This window comes from Spea bombifrons, chromosome 1 (assembly GCF_027358695.1).
Source record: "Spea bombifrons isolate aSpeBom1 chromosome 1, aSpeBom1.2.pri, whole genome shotgun sequence".
NCBI classification, from domain to species: Eukaryota; Metazoa; Chordata; class Amphibia; order Anura; family Pelobatidae; genus Spea; species Spea bombifrons.
The window spans coordinates 135076663-135090597 of NC_071087.1; positions in this window are offsets into that span (position 1 = coordinate 135076663).

The following is a 13935-nucleotide window of genomic DNA, read 5'->3' on the forward strand; positions in this document are numbered from 1 at the left end:
TCGGGTGATCCACTGCTAAGTAAAGGAAGTGGGTGGGGCTCAGGCCCGGACTGGCCATCAGGCAAATTATTGGTAGGCAGCTGCCCGACATCGCTCCATATGCCAGGTATGGCCACTGGATGGTGGCCAATTGTATGTATGCAAAATGATTTTTAAAATCCGCCCTTACCCATACATTTCGGAATAGATTCAAGACTCAACAATGTCAAGACCAGAATACTGCTGATTTGTGATTTCTATCAGTTTATGTTCAATGCAGTGCCTCAATTTATAAAAACCCTGTGCTGTATGTTGTTCTTCACATGACCCAGAAAAAGTATTTAACCTGTGTGATATAATTACGTCATACAATCCCAACGCCCACATTTAGAATTTCCTACGATATTGTAAATTCCTGAGAAGGATTATCAGAACTTAATCCTAAATATTTTAAATAAAGCTGTACGCAAGGATATTAACTATAAAAAATGAATTAATTCCATACATTTATTATTTGCCAAAGGTGGATAAAAGTCTTGTCGATTCCCCAGGACAGGCATTGACAGTCTTACCTATAATCTATCTCAGTATTAGGACCATTTCTTACAAAAGTATGTTTTACACCTGGAATCCTACACCAGAGACACATTACATATCTTCGAAAAGGTTAACATGCTAACTTGGAAGAAGTCCTATACATGGCTCACTTTAGATATTGCATCCCTATATACATGCATTGAGCATGAAAAGGGCTTACTGGCAGTGAAGTATTTCCTTTTTTGTATGTGTGTATTAATGAGTATGAGTGTGTGTTATAGCATGTGTAAATTTGTGTAAGTGTGTTTACATATGTTTGAGTATATGTTGGAGGGGGGCAATGACAGCACAGAAAAGTTGTTTGGAGACAAGCTGGAACAAAGTTGGCACTAACAGGTTGTTTGGGGGGACTGATAAGCTGCTTGAGGGGAAAGGTGACACTCACACGCTGTTTGAGGCCAGAGTAGGTACTCACAAGCTGTTTGGGGGCAAAGGTGGTATTGTGGGTGCCGGGCCCTGTGGTTTTTAGTTACTCCACCTATCTCACCATTAAAAACCCAAAATGATTAATAAAAAATATTTTTTTTTAAAAATTAAATCCGAAACAAATTTTAGCTACCAGGATACCATCAGGTATTGGTCCAGGTGGAATTATGCCACACAGGTCAAATACTTGTGTCTTAACATATAGTACAGGGTTTTTAAATTGTGACACAATTTTTGTTCTGCAAAATTGGTCAAAGATATATAGGTACAACGCCTTGCAAAAGTATTCAGCCCCCCTGGCATTTTTTCTGTTTTGTTGCATTACAATTTTGTTGCATTAAAACTCACAGACCAGGCAAGGAGTGCATAAACCAGAGAGGCAACAAAGAGACCAAAGATAAATCACAAGGAGCTACAAAGCTCCACAGCAGAGATCAGAGTATCTGTCCATAGGACCACTTTAAGCCGTACACTGCACAGAGCTGGGGTTTACAGAAGAGTGGCCGGAAAAAAGTCATTGCTTAAAGAAAAAAAATAAGCAAACATGTTTGCTGGTCACCAAAAGGCATGTGGGAGACTGCCTAAACATACAAAAGAAAGTACTAGTCAGATGAGATTCAAATATAGCTTTTTGGCCATCATGGAAAACATGCAAACTCAACACCTCTCATCACCCCAGGAACACCAACCCCACAGCGAAGCACGGAGGTGGCAGCATCATGCTATGGGAATATTTTTCATCAGCAGGGATGCTGTACATCAGCAAAACCCATCCAACTTAAAGTGGCTGAAGCAGTTTTGCCTTGAAGAATGGGCAAAAAGCCCAGTGGCTAGATGTGCCAAGCTTATAGAGATGTACCGCAGGAGACTTGCAGCCATAATCGCTCCAAGAGGAGGCTCTACAAAGTATGGACTTTGGGGGTTAAATAGTTTTAAGTTTTAATTATTTCATGTTTGTTTCACAATAGAAAATATTTTGCATCTTCAAAGTGGTAGGCGTGTTGTGTAAATCAAATGATACAAACCTCCAACAAATCCATTTTAATTCCAGGTTGTAATGCAATAAAATAAGAAATTGCCAAGGCGGTGAATATTTGCAAGGCACTGTAGAACTTGTGGACCACTCAGGTCAGTCCCGATTTTGGGACTCTGTCCCGCTGTCCTGCCTATCCCTACCTCTGTCCCGCTTTGCTGTCGCACAGAAATTGCTAAATTTGATGCGGCTGCACACCCACCTCCAATTGCAATCCAAATGTTTTTAAGCATCCAGCTTGTGTGTGCCATGCCGCTTATGCATCAGTGAGGCTCTTCATCCCGCCCCCTTGAAGACGCGACGCGACGCTGAAGGGGGTGGGCTCACAGAGTCGACAGAGTTCCTCATGTGGCTTTCAGTCCCGTGGAGGAGCGCAAAGAGCAGGCAGGAAAGTCAGAAAAAGGGTAATGATTATGGTACTAAAAAATAGGGGCAGTCTGGGAGGCATGAGTACTCAAGGCGATGGGGCAACAATACACAATGGGGCTGGGGCATTATATAAATCAAGACTAAAAGGGCTGATGGCTGGGGGCATACATACACAGTGGGGGAAGGCAAGTGAAACAAAGTTGTGGGGGCATTAATACAGAAGGGGCTGGCATCATTACATCTATTCTAAAAGGGGGCTGGCTGGTGGTATAAATACACAATGGAGGGCTGGCTGTGGGCAACACACAAGGTGGTTAGGGGTATCACATAAATCAATACTAAAAAGGGGGCTGGCAGGGGGCATGAATACATAATAGGGGGCTGGCTAGGGGCAATACACAAGGTTGTGGGGTCACCAATACACAAGGGGGCAGCTTAGGCCATTACATGATAAATCGATACTAAAGGGAGGGGCTGGGAGAGATTCACAAGCAGGCAAAAACACAAAAGGGGGGTTAATGACAAAGCAGTGTGGCAAATAAATTTTTATTTGTTGTAGCTTAGCCTGTCCAGATGTGGGTGTCAGTGTGGCAGAGCCTGTCATGGTGTGTGTGTTTGGGTGTGGATGTGGATGAGCCTGTTCTGACATGGGTGTTTGGGTGTCTGTGTGGCAGAGCCTGTCCTGGTGTGTGTGTGTTTGGGTGTCGGTGAGGCAGATCCTTTCCTGGTGTGTGAGTTTGGGTGTGGATGTGGCAGAGCCTGTTCTGGTGTGTGTGTTGGGATGTCTGTGTGGCAGAACCTGTCCTGGTGTGTGTGTGTTTGGGTGTCGGTGTGGCAGAGCCTGTCCTGGTGTGTGTGTGTTTGGGTGTCGGTATTGCAGAGCCTGTCCTGGTGTGTGTGTGTGTTTGGGTGTCTGTGTGGCAGAGCATATTCTGGTGTGTGTGTTTGGGTGTCGGTGTGGCAGAGCCTGTCCTGGTGTGTGTGTTTGGGTGTCTGTGTGGCAGAGCATGTCCTGGCGTGTGTGTTTCGGCATCGTGGCAGAACCTGTCCTGGTGTGTGTGTGTGTTTGGGTGTCTGTGTGGCAGAGCCTGTTCTGGTGTGTGTGTTTTGGGTGTCGGTGCGGCAGATCCTGTCCTGGCATGTGTGTTTGCGTGTTGGCGTGGTAGAACCTATCTTGGTGTCTGTTTCCTGCCACTTTATTTACTGTAGGAATAAACAGAACTATTTATTTTTTACTTATTTACTCTATTTCAATCTGCATATTTTATTAACCCCTTAAGGACAATAGGGGTTTTTACTCGTAGTATATTGTGGGACAATGGCTATTTTAACATTTTTCGGTGTTGCTGTTTAGCTGTGATTTTCTTCTTTCTCATTTCGTGCTCCCACACATATTATATATTGTTTTTTTCAGGACAAACAAGGCTTTCTTTAGATACCATTAATTTTATCATATCATCTAATTTACTATAAAAAAATGATAAAATATGGGGATTTTTTGTTAAAAAATTACTTTTTCTCACTTTTTAAACAAAAAACTTTTACTCATCTGCAAAAACGAATGAAAAAACCTGCTAAATAGATTCTACTATTTGTCCTGAGTTTAGAAATACCCAATGTTTTTATGTTTTTTTGCTTTTTTCTGCAATAAGTACAGGTAGCGTTTTGCTATTTCAAAACCTTTTTTTCCAAATCTGGTAATTCTTCCCCCCATGTGCCATTTCGGGTATCTTTGAAGCCGGCCAATGCAATTTACCCCATCAAGTCATATATTTTTAAAAACTAGACACCCCAAGGTATTTCACATGCTGTTAATTTAACCCTTTCCATGCACTAATTTTACCACCAGCCTTTGTGAAACTTTATGGTAGTACATTTTTTTGTATTTTTTTCACACACGTTGTACTTCAGGTATAAATCTATCGCTCCTGGTATATGTCCCTGTCAAACAACACCCCAATATGTGTTCAGTAACATCTCCTGAGCGCAGTGATACCCCACATGCATGGGTTTGTTGGGTTATTTGGGAGGTAAAAGGCCGCCTTTGTGAGGTGTGTATTTTTTGGCCATTTAGACATCTGATCCTACTGCCCCCATGTCCCATATTTGGGACACCTTTGAACCCGGCCAATTCAATTTATCCCATCCACTCATGCATTTTTTAATACGAGACACACTCTTTCCATGCTGGAATTTTTGTAAAGATAAAGAATTTTAGGACTTGCTTATTTTTTTTTTTTTTGGTGACAGTGGGGATTTTTAAATGTTACCATATTATTTTTATTTTTTTTAAACATTTTTTTAATTTTTTTTTTTACATTTTTTTTTAATTTTTTTTTACTAATCACTCATTAGTGACCTTGCATGGTTGGATGCAGTACCTGCATTCAACCTGCAGGAGGAGCTCGAGAGTTCACAAGAGGGTCTGGATAGACCCTCTATGAACTGATATTTATTGTTGATGCCATCCTGTGAATGACGGCAACGTCATTCACAGGATGGCACTTGTGGTTGCTCTTCGGAGCAATCACAAGGTGATCGGGGTAGGGGGGTAGTGTTACTGACATGCCTCGATATTGAGGCATGTCAGTAACACCATTTATGCTTAGGAAGCGATTCAGATCGCTTCCTAAGCAGTTTTACCCGGGCGCCGCCGCGATCTTTGATGATCGGTGCGGCGGCGGCCATTTTTCTTCCGGGGGGGGCTGCCGAGGGCTGCCCTCCCCGGATCCACGGTCAGCCTCACTTGTGAGGCTTCCGTGGATGCTGCAAAGCCGCCGATCGCGGCGAAAACGCCGCGATCGCGGCGATGCAGCTATTTAACGGCAGCCCGTACATGTACGGGCATTGTCGTTAACCCGTTGCACGGCAACCCCGTACATGTACGGGGATTGTCGTTAAGGGGTTAAAAAGGATAAGTGGCCCTAAATTGTGGCTTCAGGCATCCCGTGTATGATGACTTTTGATGAACTCCCAATCCCATCACATTATATCAATATGCATTAGAAATCAGGAAAAGATGGGCATGGATGGTGGGCTAATTCGGTGGCACATAGGCTGCCAGCCCTCCCCTGTTTGCGCGAGAGCGATTAAAAAAAAAAAAAAAGTCCCTCTTTCACATTTTGAAATGTTGGGAAGTATGTGTATATTATTTAATTCTAGTTGCAGTTATATAGCTTTCTAATGAGCTTTTTTCATTCCTCTATAAACCTCAGGGATTCCTTTTGTAACCAGACCAGACCATGATTATTAATTACGAAAAAAATTAAATTTTTTGACCTACAACTTTACTAGTAATGTTGTGTAGTGTAGTTTATTTAACACTATATAAAATCTAAATAAGGTATACAATATAAAATGCATGGTTAGATCCCTTGTTTGTGAAGACGTAACAATATTTTTTATTTTTTACATGGAGAGCTACTGTATATTATTGTATTTTTTTGTAAACATAATAGCTAGCACTCTCAGGAAGGGCCTGGGTAATAAATAACTTATTTCACATGTTTAAAGCTACTAGCAGCTCAAATAAAATTTTACTTTGACACTAATTCCCTTGTAGTGCAAAATGAGTCTATATCAAATACATTGGCAAAAACAGAGGTTTTTGGTGCATGACTCAGATTTAAGGTCAGATTCAGGTTATAACTAGTTGCTGATCCGTCACCTATGTAAAAATGTCATACTACTCAGATCAACAAAATCTATGATGTTATGATGCTGAATTTACTCACTTACAAGGAAATGTTTTCAAAGGCATATTATTGTGGAGAAATAACCACATTTAATAGAATACATAAACAGGACTGGAGTTTTTTCATGCCCTAGGACTGGAGTTTTTCCAATGTTTTCCATATGTTTGTTAACTCATTATTTTGCTTGTCATTATTAATGTACCCATATAAATTATACATGTTGTGTTCAGGACAAGTAGGACCTTCTTTTAAAATCATAGAAATACATAAAACATAATAATTATTAGTGATAATTTAAAAAACTGTACTAAAATAGTAATAAGTAATGTTAAAATGTATTCTATACTTTAGGTAAACTATCACACAAAGCAATTTTGAGATGCTTAACCAAAAAAGGACAACCATTTCATAACTTGTCTTATGGTGCGTTCCCACTTGGGAGCATCTCTTGCTTTAGCTGTCTTGGGTGACCACAGAGGAAAAATCTCCAACAACATATCAGTCTGATCTTGCTCCAAGGGCAGTCCAGAACCGAAATGCCCGGCGTTTGTGTCATCAGGGCCACTTCGTTATCCCCAACCCATCCCTCAACACCAGCACACACATCAATTGCTTATGCTATTGTACAATCTTTTTATTTTGTTGTACATTTACAACTATTGTATATTATTGTAAAGAACCCACAATAAGTAAACACTTTCAGTAAATAGTAAGTAAGATAACAGAACTCTTTGTACTTAATTTCCTCCTACTGTAAAAGGTGTTAGATCGACAGCAAATACATTGGCAAAACAGAGGCTTTTGGTGCATGACTCAGATTCAAGCTTTTATTAGTTGATTGAAGACTGATACCCAAGAATGTAATGCTAAACACATCATCGAAAAAAGTACAGGCTAGATGGGCTGAATGCTTCTTATCTTACCTGCCACCAAATTATATCATTACATGTTACTATATTTACTTAACCATTAAAAAAGTTCATATTCAGACATGTTAGTCTGAAAGAAGAACCTCCATGTATAGATGTGTCTAATATTGAAACACTATGACTCATGCAGTCAAGCGATTGTGAAGTTCAATACTAACCCCTATTCTTCTTCTGACTCCAACGCTACTCTCCAGAACCTTCTCTTCCCCCTCCCGAACCGCACAGTGTTACCATGGATAAACAAAGACTATGACATCAGAGCAGTAGAATCATCATAACCATATGACTAAAATGTTATTTGTCCTTTTTACAATATGTTCATTTATGCATGCAGTAGCGTATCTAAAGGGGATAGTCTGCTCCCCCTGGGCGGGGAAAGAGTTTCCTCACACAATGTGTGGGCACCACAGTAGTAGGCCGCATAGACGTCTGTACGACCCCAGGGATGCTTAGCCAGCTCCCAGACCAATACAATCTACAAGAGAGGTAATGGGGTGTGGGAGAGTGGGTGAACGAACGAATGGGCAAATGAGTGACTGTTTAGGTGCAGAAATGGGACAGGCAAGCTGTTTAGGAGGGGCAGAGGTGGCACAGGCAGATTTCTTTAAGGGGCAGAGGTGGCACTGGTAGTTTGCTAAAGGGGCAAAGGTGGCACTGGTAGTTTGCTAAAGGGGCAAAGGTGGCACAGGCAGTTTGCTAAAGGAGCAGACATGGCACAGGCAGGCTGTTTCAGCAGCAGAGTTGGCACAGGTAGGCTGTTTGAGGGGGAGAGGTGACACAGGCAGGCTGTTTGAGGGGGAGAGGTGACACAGGCAGGCTGCTAAAGGGGCAGAGGTAGCACAGGTTGCTTCAGGGGAAAAGGTGGAACAGGCAGACTGTTTAAGGGGCAGAGGTGACACGGGCATGCTGCTAAAGGGGCAGAGTTGGCACAGGCTTGTTGCTTAAGTGGCAGAGGTTGTACAGGCAGGTTTCTTAAGTGGCAGAGGTGGCACAGGCAGGATGTTTCAGGGGGTAAGTTAGCACTGGCAGGCTGTTTCAGTGGCAGAGTTGGCACAGGCAGGCTGCTTCAATGGCAAAGTTGGCACAGGAAGCCTGCTAAAGGGGCAGATTTGACACAGGCAGACTGTTTTAGGGGCAAAGGTCTACCACCTCAATCTCTGGCTCAGTGTAAAGTGATGGGAGTTATGCCATACCATATCTGTTCAGTAAATGTTACAACTACTTTTTTTCAGGAGAAGTATGGCCTAATAATTATTCTAAAATAAAGAAAAAAAAACACATTTTTGATATCCTTTAGACTTGATCAAGACAACTTGCTGAAGTTCAAACCGAGCATCAGAATGGGGAATGGAGTCTGAGTATATCACAAACTGCTGATCTACTGGGATTTTCACGCACAACCATCTCTAAAGTTTAAAGAGAATGGTCTGAAAAAGAGAGAGTATTCAGTGAGCGGCAGTTGTGTGGATGTGACAACCTACGTGAGTATTGTTGAAGGCAAAAAGGGGTCCAAGCAAGGTGTACCTAATAAAGTGGTCAATGAGTGTATTGCAATAATGTAACTATTGACTTTTTTTTTTTTTTTAAACTTATAGCGGAACAGCTCAGAGTCACTTTTTTAGACTTTTTCTGGTTAATTTTTGGACTATTCGTTTTCGGGCAACAAATTACATTCCCTGCCCATTCAGTTCGGCCTACATTTTGGGACATTTTTAATTCGGAAACCAAATTCGTCTGGAGACCATATTTACTCTGACTTTCTTACTTATTCTCCCACTCTCTCATTCTCTCATGCTCCCTAAATGTTTCCCTTCAAAGATGTCCCAAATAGGACATTGGGGAAGAATCGGGTAGTATAGGTCAGAAAGCTAGGCTAGAAATGTGGGCCAGGTTTCTTAGGACTTGGGCGGCATTCTATGTTTATTCTTCAACCTAGTACAGTGGCGCTGCTCCCTTCCTGGGTTTTGCAGCCATTTTGGGGGATCAATTGATTTCTGAGAAATGGTCCTCCCAGATTCAGGAAATTCCCCATTTCACAAACACCTCGGAGGCGGAGGTGCTGGGCAGAGGTTGTCTGCAGATGTCCACCGACTGCCCCCACTAGACACCAGGGAGTCTGGAGCATGGGGTTCAAGTCTCGGGATGCATTGTAAGTCTGGAGGGGGCAGAGTGGCATACCTGGGGAGCAGAGTGGCATATCTGGGAAGCAGAGTGGCATAATGAGGGAAAACATGAAGTATATCTAGGTGGCATATATTTTCCTTAACTGTAATAGTGCTACAGAATCGGGAAAATATATCTGTATTGTTTATTTTATTGTTTCACTTTTTTGGATGTTCTTTAAATTAATACATTGATTCATTATTACTTATGGTTAAAAAAAGAGAGATAAAATGTTAGCTAGAAGGATTTTCAGAATTGATCGTATTTAGATGACTCACTGAATCAAACCTAGAACTGTTAGCTCATGGTATAAGATATGGAAATGATTAATACAACTCCTCAATTACATATTTTATTTTTTAATTGGAAGTGACTCATTGCCTAGGACCATTTCAGCATTCCTTTCTTATCGGTGCTTTTATACTACGTAGTTTGCTGCCAAAGTTGCGTTTTCATTAATAATACTGTCTTATTGGCATATATTTCAAGATCTATTTAATATTCATATTTGTTTATGACCACATCTATAGATTCCACAGTAGCAACCACAGCATAATTTCCATAACTAGAAATGATATATGTATATATACACAGTTGTGCTCAAAAGTTTGCATACCCTTGGAGAACTGGTAATATATGTACTATTTTTAAAGCAAACATGAGTGAGCAGGCAAAACACATTTCTTTTATTTCTAATGGAATTCATATTCAACTGTAGGTTATAACAGAATGGCACAATCATAAAACAAAACATGGCAACAAAGAAAAAAACTAAATGACCCCTGTTCAAAAGTCTACATGCCCTTACTTATGAAACTATGTTTTGCCCCCTTTAGCATCATTGAGTATTTTGTAATCGTTCTCTATGAGGCCCCAAATTCTTGCAGGCGGTATAGCTGCCCATTCGTCATGTCAAAATGCCTTCAGGTCATGCAAAGTCTTTGGTCGTCTTGCATTCACCTTTTTCTGTTGTAACCACGGGAGGGTTAACTTGGCCCTGTGCTTAAGGTCATTGTAGTGCTGGAAAGTCCAATCCCAATTGCCCCTCCAGGCCGCCCTACATCTAAACTTCTAAACTAAGCTACTGTGTAGCCACATACTGAATTGGCCAAAAGCCAGCAGCAACCGGGATCGCAGGGTTTGCAACTGTGATTGGGCCCACCACTCTAGGGTAATCACTTCCACAGGGGCCCTGCTACTTACCTGTGCATTGCTCATTCCACCCAGGGGATGCAGGAACCCAGAGGAGTCACGTGAGTTTTCCGTCACATCACATAACCCTGCTACATTCCTGCTCGGCTGGACAAGAAAATTTGGGCGCAAAGAGTGCGAGCAACACAGAGGAAAGCAGCAGCCCCTGTGGACGTCTGCAAGGACCACAGAGAGATCTGCAGTTCAGGTAAGGGAGGGTGTATGAACGAGTTTGTGTGATTGAGGGAATGAATGAGCATCTCTGAATGAGTATCTGTGAATGAGTGAGTATACATATGAACGAGTGAATAAATATTTGTGAATGAGTAAATGAATGAATATGCATGTGGTAGCATGGATGTGTAAGTGAGGTTTGCATGGCACAGGGAGGCTGTTTGTGGCTAAGATGCCACGTGGTGTGTTTGGGTGTCTGTGTGGTAGAGCCTGTCCTGGTGTGTGTTCGGGTGGAGTTGTGGCAGAGCCTGTCCTGGTGTGTGTGTTTGGGTGTTGATGTGGGTGTAGTCACTTCAGAGGACAAAACTTTCTAGGCCCAGAAATCAGTGAGAAGAAAGCTGGTTTCATCGACTCCTTGTAATCCACATTGTCTTTCAAAGACCTAAAGATAGTAGTCGATCTCCTCCCTGGTGTCGTTGAACTTTAGGATGGCATTGTAAGGTAGTTTCCTATGGCAGAAGGGCTGCTGCTCATCTTCTGTAGTAGTTCTGTCTCTGTCCCGCTGTATATCCGCCATTCTCAGCTGCCTGGTTGCGCAAATTAACTTGGGGATGATCTCTTGCACCACTGTATCTCCCACTGGATTTCTGAAGTTTGCCGTCAAGCCGGCAGGGCTACTCTGGTCTCCTTCCATCAGTTCAACGATGAAAGTAGCTTTTGACTTGTTAATTGGCATCTTTCCTCTGGCTTCCAGCAGTTGCTTTAAGTTGTTCCTTTTTAAGCTGCTGTAGTGCCGCTCCATTCACTGTGAAAAGGTCCCGGTGGAGGTTTGGATGTCCCGGTATGAATGAAGCATCCCACTGCTGCCACCAAATGTGACAGAAGGTCCTATACCCCAACTGGGTACACCAGTCAGATTGTTTCTTCCTTCCAGAGATTTCAGCGATTAACCCTCTCAGCACCAGACAGAACTAGCAATAGAGAGATGAAGCGGGACTTTGGCTCTGTAGCTGACCAATATCTAGCTGATTATAGCAGTCCACCCCAAGCATCAAACAAAACCAATTAGGTGAAAACAAATAACACTTTATTGTGAAAATACACAGCCTTATATACAGTTCAAACTATCAGACAGCATGGTGCCACAATCAGGCCACCAAGCACAGCAATGCCCGTATAACCCTAAATCGTTTTTTTCGGGGTGATCCCATGGGAGCGGCGGCAATCCAGGGGTATCGATGGATAGCCCGGGGTCCAAAAAGCGACTTAATACGTGGACCGGACCTCGAGCGGTAGCGGTTTGTAGGTTCCCAGGACAGTCCGCAAAGGCTCCCTAGCTGCGGCTGCTCAACCCCGGTCAACAAAAGGTGCCTAAAAACTGGGGTTCCCCAGGGTGCCTCCTCTTCCAGTCACCTCTCATCTAAGCTCCAACACATGTGCGCCCTGGTGGGGCCAGGGGCATCCAAGATATTTAGGGTTAAAAAGTACAGTGGGCACTCCTGCCAATCCTAGCTGACAAACAGTTCCAGACAATTATGGCTAAGACCCGGTCAAGTACAGGGCAAGTGCAATAAAGATCCAATGGGTCTGGGTGACACAAGGGTGGGGTTATACTCCTGGGCACAGCCAAAACAGTCAAACATAACTGAAGAAGTGGTTAAAAGTAATCTGCTGCCCTAGTTCCTGGTGCTGTCCTGGGAAGTTATGCAGAAGTCAGGTTGGTTTGCCGGGAAAGCCTATCTGCATTTCCATTCTGCTTTCCCGGGCCTGTACAGTAAAGTTATAGGGCTGCAGGGCAAGGCTCCACCGCAACAATCATCCATTATTCCCAGAGACTCTGTTCAGTCAAATCAAGAAGTTGAAGTCAGTGAGCACTGTGAAGGACTGTCCATAAAAGGTATGGCTGGAGTTTTTAAAGAGCCCATACCAATACCAGGCATTCCTTCTCTAGAGCTGCATCCCCAACTTCCCTAGGCAGCAACTTCTGGCTGGTACGTGCGACCGGGTGCTCACTGCCATCGGCTCCCACTTGACTCAGCACTGCTCGCAACCCGAAGGTGGAGGCATCTGTGTGGACAGAGAAGCGCTTTGAAGGGTCAGGAGGACAAATGATCTGTAAAATCCCGACGTACTTAAGAAGGCCTGAGTCTTCATTTTGGGAGTGGACAAATTGGCAACAGCCTCTCTTTTGGCTGGTGCTGAAAATCCTAGCCGACAAAGAGTTCTAGAGAATTATGGCAAAGACTTGGTCAGGTACAGGGCAAGGGCAATAAAGATCCAATAGGTCGGGGTGACACTCCTAGGATTATACTCCTAGGCACAACAAGTAAACACAACTGAAGAAGGGGTTGAAAGTACTCTGCAGTCCTAGTTCCTAGTAGTGGTGCTAGTGAATGAAGGGGAACCTGTGACCGGTGCTTCTGCACAGTGGAAGGAGGAACACATTCAACAGAGAAGCTAGAATGTGTGTCCCTTGGCTCCTCCAAGTCTGCCTCATAATCTAAATCAAGGTCATTGTCGTCATCAATATTGTCATTAAAGAATACCATATCCTTTTCCACCTGGGCAGAAGGTGGTGTAAGGTCCACTCTGGCTGCAAAAGTAGGCCATCCCTCTTCTTCCTCACTACCTTCTGGAGGCAAAATAGATCTGCTGCTATCACTGATTGCTGCCCCACTTTGGCTCTGGAGAGTGCTGCCAGTGTTTATGTTAGTGGTAACACCAGGGGTGGTAGCTCCAAGGGTGGTTGGGGTTGCACTGGTAGTGGTGGTTTTATTCCATGCATCGCCATAATAGTCACTATCTTTATCCGGGAATCCGGACCCCTTAGTGAGTCCTTGGTTGTAGTTAAATTTTTTAGATCCTCTAAAAAAAACAAAACAAAACAAAAAAAAAACAATCGAGATAAGCATGAAGTTCATCTTAGAATCTAATTATTTCTTATTTGATGGTGATATTTATTTACAGATTTGTGACACAGCGATGGGCACCTGTTTCGCCCCCAGTTATGCCTATTTTTGGCAGACTGGGAGCACGACACTATTTTTGGTGCCCACCGCCATGCCAATCTATATCTGTATAAAAGATATATTGATGATATATTCATCTTGTGGAAGGGTAGTTTTGACTCTTTAAAAGCCTTTTTTCAAATCTTAATTTGAATTCATTAGGTTTAGTCTTTACATATGAAACTGGTAAGACTTCCATTAACTTTTTGGATCTAAATATATCTATAGATAATGACAATACATACTTTAAACTGGTAGATAAGAATACTTACCTGAGCCAATAGTTGCCACGACCAAAAGTGGATTAACAACATACCTGTCATGGAAGCCTCTGTGACTTGGGAGGCGGCTGGAGCCTGTATTTCCCATGA